Genomic DNA, 7,500 nt, shown 5'->3' on the forward strand with positions numbered 1-7,500 from the left:
TAAATACTGACACGCGATTAACTTGAAAGGGAGGGAGGGACCGTTGGGTGAGCACTTTGTTTGGCTTTCGTGTTGTTTTCTCATTAGGTTCTATCTATATATTTTTTTTTTTATTTGTATTCTGTTCTTCGTGTCTAAAGCAATCTCGTCTGGAAAAGGGATCGAGATTGGAGGAAAAATATTATGATGATTCTGAAATAGCTTTAACATTTTCCTCGCAGGTAAATTTACGTAAATAAATGCTCTCAGATGAAGAATGAATAAATAAACAATGAAATTAGTAAGATACAATAAGAAACAGGACTAACTGACGATATTATCCTAGATGAGACCTAAAAACTCAGATTAAGTAAGTAAAGTAACTGATGATCCATGTAAATAAATGAATGACAGATAGAATGACAACTATCTTAATCCTTCAATTTAACCAAAAAAAAACACTCAAATTTAGCCAAAAATACTCAGAATCACCCAAAAATTTCTCAAAATCACCAAAAATCCTTTAAATCACCCCCCAAAAACACCTATAACAAACTAAACCAAAGACTGACTCTTTACCCATCTACCCATCTGTCCACCTACCTACCTACCTACGTAACTGACTGACTGACTGACGACTAACTAATTATCTAACTAAAGCGCATATCACATATTAAAGCAAGCACCGTTTACCTCTGAATTCACGCAGCCAGTCGTGAGCGACAGAGTAATCTAATATTTACCTAATCTGGTTATCAAATGTGTTGTGTCACCTGTCTTGCCCGCGGCCAAATTAAGAGTTATTTTTACGTACTGTACTACGTGACTTCCAATGAGGCATCCTGCACCCGCTCTGCCTCCCGACACCACCGCTGGAATACTGATACTGTCCATGGAGGGAATTTATCAGCAGTATGTTTGTTCAGAATTCATGTGATTATAGGAAAAAAGATGATTGGATTTTTCTTTTACTTTCCTATTATTTAGAGTTTTTACTCATACGATTTATAATTTTTAGCGTTTTTTTTTCTCTCTTATCCTTTTGAATTTCCTCTAAGAACACAAAAAGCCCTATTGAAAACCCACACTAATTTCCACTGGAGTCATAGTGTAGATAAGAGCCAAACGTTTGTGTACACAATATCTAATTTCAACCCAGGCGAAGGACAGGCCAGGCAGCGCGCCACATCTTACTAGTGGAAACCTGTATAAGGAATCATGTTAATGTTGAAGTACAGGAGCGTGCCATTAGTGTGTGGCCCTGGCTCGTCCACTCTCCAGGTCAGGGCCACTAACGCCAAAACCACCATTTGCAAACCTGACACAAATGATCTCATCGTTATCGAGTCAGGTAGCTCCTCCAAGACGCGCCGCGCCGCACTCCACACTTCGCCTCGCCTCGCGCCGGCAAATGCTTTCATTCAAGTAATACTGCAAAACTAATTCACCGCAAACCTGCTAAACGAAAACGAGCAAATGATTTTGCATTCAAAAGCAGCTGCCCTGTACGATATGCTATAGGCCATGGCTGGAGGAACACCACTGCCATTAAGAAAACATTGGAGCTCCTACCACCATCGTCGCCGCCGCCGCTGCTGCCGGGAACACACAAATGGACCGCGAGGAAAATGTGCAATGTGGTGTTGCGGTAAAAGTTTTCCTCCCTCCAACAAGCAACTGAATGCGGGGAAAAATACCAAGAGACACGTCCCAAACAAGGAAACTATAAGAAAAACAAATAAACAAGGTAAACTTTGTGGCCGAAGTGTTCCCTCTGCCACTAACGCCCAGTCACCAGTCACCTTCTCACCCATAACCTCGCCACCACCGCTCCGCCACCGCCCCGCCACTCACCCGTCACCTCCCCGCCCATTGCCACCACTGCCTTGCCACCGGTTACCTGACATATAGTGGCACAGAAGCGGTAGGTACAGAGGTCATCTGGTCATTAAGACGAGTCGGCCTCACTCCTAATGGATCTTACCTTCACTATTATCCCCCTTCACTTCCTCATTCTCTTTCGTCTTCCTCCTTCTCCTTCTCCTTCTTCTATCTATCTCATCTTCCTCCACCTCCTCTCTCTCATCTTCGTCTGCCTTTTCCTGTGTGTGTGTGTGTGTGTGTGTGTGTGTGTGTGTGTGTGTGTGTGTGTGTGTGTGTGTGTGTGTGTGTGTGTGTGTGTGTGTGTTTCATCTTTACCCCTCAGACATAACATTTCCAACACATGTATATTTTTCTCCCCTAATTTTCTCAGGACCAGTAATTAACCTGCAAGATACCTGCCGTCCCTTCCCCTCAGGTGCTCTCAAAGTGTCTCCTTTATGCAAACTGTGACGCAATTTTTTCTCCACATACTGAATATATATATATATATATATATATATATATATATATATATATATATATATATATATATATATATATATATATATATATATATATATATATATATATATATATATATATATATATATATATATATATATATATATATATATATATATATATATATATATATATATATATATATATATATATATATATATATATATATATATATATATATATATATATATATATATATGTGTGTGTGTGTGTGTGTGTGTATAATTTCATCATCAAGTAGGAGACGGCCCAGACATCTTCCTCATTCCAAACAACTTGCCAGCAACTTCCACTAAGGTCTTGAAATATATCTCGACTCTCTAACCTGGTTTCACTCTTACAGACACGAACCAATCGATAAGGTCACCTCTTGGGAACGCCAGACCACAGATCGCATTGCCACAGTTGGAATACACACACTGACGGTCTCGAGTCACCGTTATTAGATCCGTATCCTTAAACACTATGGGCTTTCATTGTGTCTATTTTCAAAACACTCTTTTCAAAGGACACAAATATAGCTAGTAGGGTTCTAATGATTCTTTTTTTTTCTTTTCCCTCGATGGTAAATAATACTTAAATCTTCACTGAACTCATGAAAACTCTAATTATGACCTTAATACGTAACTTTCACTATAGCCGTTGTAATGAATAGAAGTAGATAACGAAATACTTAAGGATGGTAATATTACAGATTAACAAGATTTATACATTTGCAACCGGAGAAAGTTTTGAAAACCAAGTTAACCATCTCAAATGCCTTTGAAAACAGTCGTGGTGAGAGAGAGCATAGCGTTTCTGAACACGGTTCTTGAATCCAGCACCGCACATCATGAAATCACCGAGCGCAGCGGGAGAAGCTTGCCGACACTCACTAAAGTTCCGGGAAGTGGCGGGAGGTGGTCGCCGGTCAGCTGTGTATTTCCCAGGCGTGAACTGCCGCCCGGGTCTCAGCGCCGCCAGCAAGACGACGCAAAGAAGCATCACCACCAGAATGGGAAGCACTCGCGACGCCTAACAGTACAAGCTTTCAATACTTGCTACACCTGTGTTTGTTTCCTTCCTGCCCTGCCCAGCCCTGTCTTGTCTGGCACACATGAGGGAAGTTGATGCACTGCCATGCTCTGCTACACAATATACACCACTCGACACTTATACAGAAGGAAGGCTGCGGCCTCCTTTTAAATGTGGGCAGTATATCAGGAGGGAGAGCAGCGGGGTATCAGTAGATGCAGCAGATGGCGTGTGTCTGGCGGCGGGATGGAGGCAGGGAAGGACAGGCCGCGTGGTGACGATGGCTTAGTTATCTTCACTCTCCGTAAACGAACTTAACTTCGCCAAGACCAACATTTCGGGTGTTTCGTCGCTCGATCTTAACTGATTTTAACAGTTCTAGTAGATGTTATCAGGGTTTTACGTAATATTTCCAAAAGATTCTTATAAATATTCCCATTTGTGTTTTGTTCCGTATACCCTATTTCGAGAGGAAGTGAAAAAATACATCAGTTCCTGTTACGCTGTGTATTTCATATGATACACATGCGCTGGCTCTCTCCGCCGCCACTACCAAATCTATCATGTTTCTACGTTAAAGAAAAAGTAGATTCCTGTAAATATTCCCATGTTTTGTTCCGCGTTCCCTATTTCGGGCGTGGGCAAAAAATACATCAGTTCCTGTTCCGCTGTGTCCTTGAGATTAGAGAGAAGCACACGCTGGCTCTGTCCGCCGCCACGCCCGGCTGAACCATTGCTCAGAGCCCCGTGATTGGCTCCCACGCTCGGCTGGCTTTCTGACGTCACTGCCGGCAAGCCAATCAGAGCAGAATGTGGTCAGTGATGCCAAAACAGAGCCCACTGATTGGCCGGATTGGGGAGATATGGACCAATAGCGTATCATTGTTTAGCTTCTTCTCTCACGGCTTTGGAAAAATTGATCTGTTAAATTTGCTTCGAAAAAAAAATGTTAGGATTGTTGTTTATGATTGAATTGCACATGCACCCACGCACATGGGCGCGCACACACACACACACACACACACACACACACACACACACACACACACACACACACACACACTCGAGAACGTACATTGGTTTTGTGTGAAAATGTGTCCATGTACAGTAAGTAATAGTTCCGCACATGTGACTGCCAGGACCAGGTACACACGTGACTGTCTTGGCTTAGTGTGTACGCGGATAAGGGAAAAAGGAATTACGATCGAGGGAAAGATTGATATAATTACAATAGAGACGAGCTGATTGGTAGTGTTGATAGATAATCTCTCTCTCTCTCTCTCTCTCTCTCTCTCTCTCTCTCTCTCTCTCTCTCTCTCTCTCTCTTATCCATCACGACACGCTCTCCCTCTCTTCCTCCCAAACTGAAAACACCTCTGACATTTTCTTCTCTCTTACTTTTTATCGCCTCTCCTAGTCCTACACCTGTTCTTCCCACACTTTCTTCTCTATTTCTTCTTCTTCTTCCTCCTCTTTCTCTCTTCAACAACTTTCTCCTCTATCAATTTACTCGTCCGTCTCACTCCATCATACTATTGGCATCCCTCTCCTCTCTTCTCTCTCCTTGCTTCTCCTCCTCCTCCTCCTCCTCCTCCTCCTCCTCCTCTTTCTCCTTCTCCTCCTTCTCTTCTTCCCTCCCGTACTCGATTAACCGATATTTTCTTTCCCTGTATGCAAACTCGCCCCGTGTTATTCATCCCCGATTATCCAGAATTTCACTTGGAGCGGGTAAATATCGTGAGAGAAAGAGAGAGAGAGAGAGAGAGAGAGAGAGAGAGAGAGAGAGAGAGAGAGAGAGAGAGAGAGAGAGAGAGAGAGAGAGAGAGAGAGAGAGAGAGAGAGTTTACATAAATTTGCATGTTATTACAGAACCCACAGATCATCACGCCTTATTTACTGGTGAAGGTCTAATCCTAACCGTTACTTCATCTTACACAGCAAATACGAGCGAAAAACCGGCGAAGGTCAACAAAAACGATTCAATAAAAATTCCCACTGAGATGCCGGTCCTCGAACAGAATCGAGAGCGTTGACCAAAAGAATGGGATGAAAACGTCGTGAAACCTTCCTCCTAAATGACTTCAGGATAGGCAAACGGAAATACAGAAGCAGGCAGGAATTCCACAGTTTACCAGAGTAACAGATAAACAAGATTTTTACATTATGAACTGGAGAACAGTCTTAAAAACCAGGCTAATCACCTCTGTGGCCTTGGGAAATAATCGTGGTGAGAAAGCCAAGCGATTAAGATAACGGCCCTAAATCTTGTGTTGAATCTATGCGGTGGTCTTGCATACTGACGCCCCAGGATGTTTGGGGCGCCTCACTGTCAATATATTCCTGCCCGTGAATGCTGTTGTGGCTGAGAAATTCGTCTCGGTATGTAATTAAAGGAGAATGTTGAAATAAGGAAAGTGAAAATGGAAAAAGAGGAATGGTAACTGTCTAGGTATGGCGCTCAGTGCATATCAAATGAAAGGAAAGATAAAGTGGGCAATTTAGAGTAGAAAAAAACAGAAATTTGTTATATAAAGGGAAAGTGTGTATCATACTTATTTACTGAGATGAAAATTAAAGTTTAAACAAGTCACGTAGGCAGAGAAAAGGAGGAATTTGTAGCTATGGACATGAAGGAGTAGTGTTAGTTATAGATTCATCACGTAATGTAACCAATGAAAGGAAAGTTTTGACTCTTACATAGAAAAGTTCTGTTACATCAGTTTATTTTTGTTATCGAAATTCAATACATTCCCTTCCTTTGAGTCGTAAGCGATTGGAACGTTGGAGGAGGGATCAATATTACCTCAGCTTGAAGTGTACCAAACTTATGAAGAGCCTCCCTTTGTCCTTCACTGGAAGCGACGCTATTTGATCCAATTAACCCATCACAACAACACAAGACAGCAAGAAAACTACGAGAACCCACCGCCTACACGTGGCAGTCTACGCATATGTAGCAAACCTACCTATCTACCTACTGCCCACATCCGTAAGTATGCCTCTATTCTTCTGCGGAACCTCTCTTAAGCCAACCAATCGCACAATCAATTCATCAATCAGTTATTTACCTGTGTGTGTGATGGAGGGGAAGAGGAAAGGATACGTTGGGGAGGATGTTTTTTGCTTCTTATTTCCATTTTTTTAAAGTTTCCTTGACGTAACACTTCCCAGCCTCCTCGCCACGTCACGATTTGGGTCTCAGGGAAGCAACACAACTTCATATGTAATCATGACTTCTGGGAACTCTCTTTCTCTCAATACATGTTCTTTTTCTTTCTCTCTTCCTTTCCTGATCTGGTTCACTTTAGCAGAAAGTTAAAAATATCATACACACACACACACACACACACACACACACACACACACACACACACATATATATATATATATATATATATATATATATATATATATATATATATATATATATATATATATATATATATATATATATATATATATATACGTACGTATACACAGCGCTCGAAGCTCAGTAAGATTAAAAGGTATGTCGCTGAAATTAGGCGGAAAAATTACTAGCCTTGAAGAGAGAGAGAGAGAGAGAGAGAGAGAGAGAGAGAGAGAGAGAGAGAGAGAGAGAGAGAGAGAGAGAGAGAGAGAGAGAGAGAGAGAGAGAGAGAGAGAGAGAGAGAGAGAGAGAGAGAGAGAGAGAGAGAGAGAGAGAGAGAGAGAGAGAGAGAGAGAGAGAGAGAGAGAGAGAGAGAGAGAGAGAGAGAGAGAGAGAGAGAGAGAGAGAGAGAGAGAGAGAGAGAGAGAGAGAGAGAGAGAGAGAGAGAGAGAGAGAGAGAGAGAGAGAGAGAGAGAGAGAGAGAGAGAGAGAGAGAGAGAGAGAGAGAGAGAGAGAGAGAGAGAGAGAGAGAGAGAGAGAGAGAGAGAGAGAGAGAGAGAGAGATCAATGAATTGGAGAGAGAGAGAGAGAGAGAGAGAGAGAGAGAGAGAGAGAGAGAGAGAGAGAGAGAGAGAGAGAGAGAGAGAGAGAGAGAGAGAGAGAGAGAGAGAGAGAGAGAGAGAGAGAGAGAGAGAGAGAGAGAGAGAGAGAGAGAGAGAGAGAGAGAGAGAGAGAGAGAGAGAGAGAGAGAGAGAGAGAGAGAGAGAGAGAGA

General features: G+C 42.2%; 1 protein-coding gene across 1 annotated transcript in view; it reads right to left on the reverse strand.

Moving 5' to 3' along the window:
* LOC123515552 (acetylcholinesterase-like) overlaps nucleotides 1-7,500 on the reverse strand; it is a 57,270-nt gene that overhangs the window by 38,938 nt on the left and 10,832 nt on the right. The window lies entirely within an intron of this gene.

The sequence above is a fragment of the Portunus trituberculatus genome, chromosome 39, assembly GCF_017591435.1.
Source record: "Portunus trituberculatus isolate SZX2019 chromosome 39, ASM1759143v1, whole genome shotgun sequence".
NCBI classification, from domain to species: domain Eukaryota; kingdom Metazoa; phylum Arthropoda; class Malacostraca; order Decapoda; family Portunidae; genus Portunus; species Portunus trituberculatus.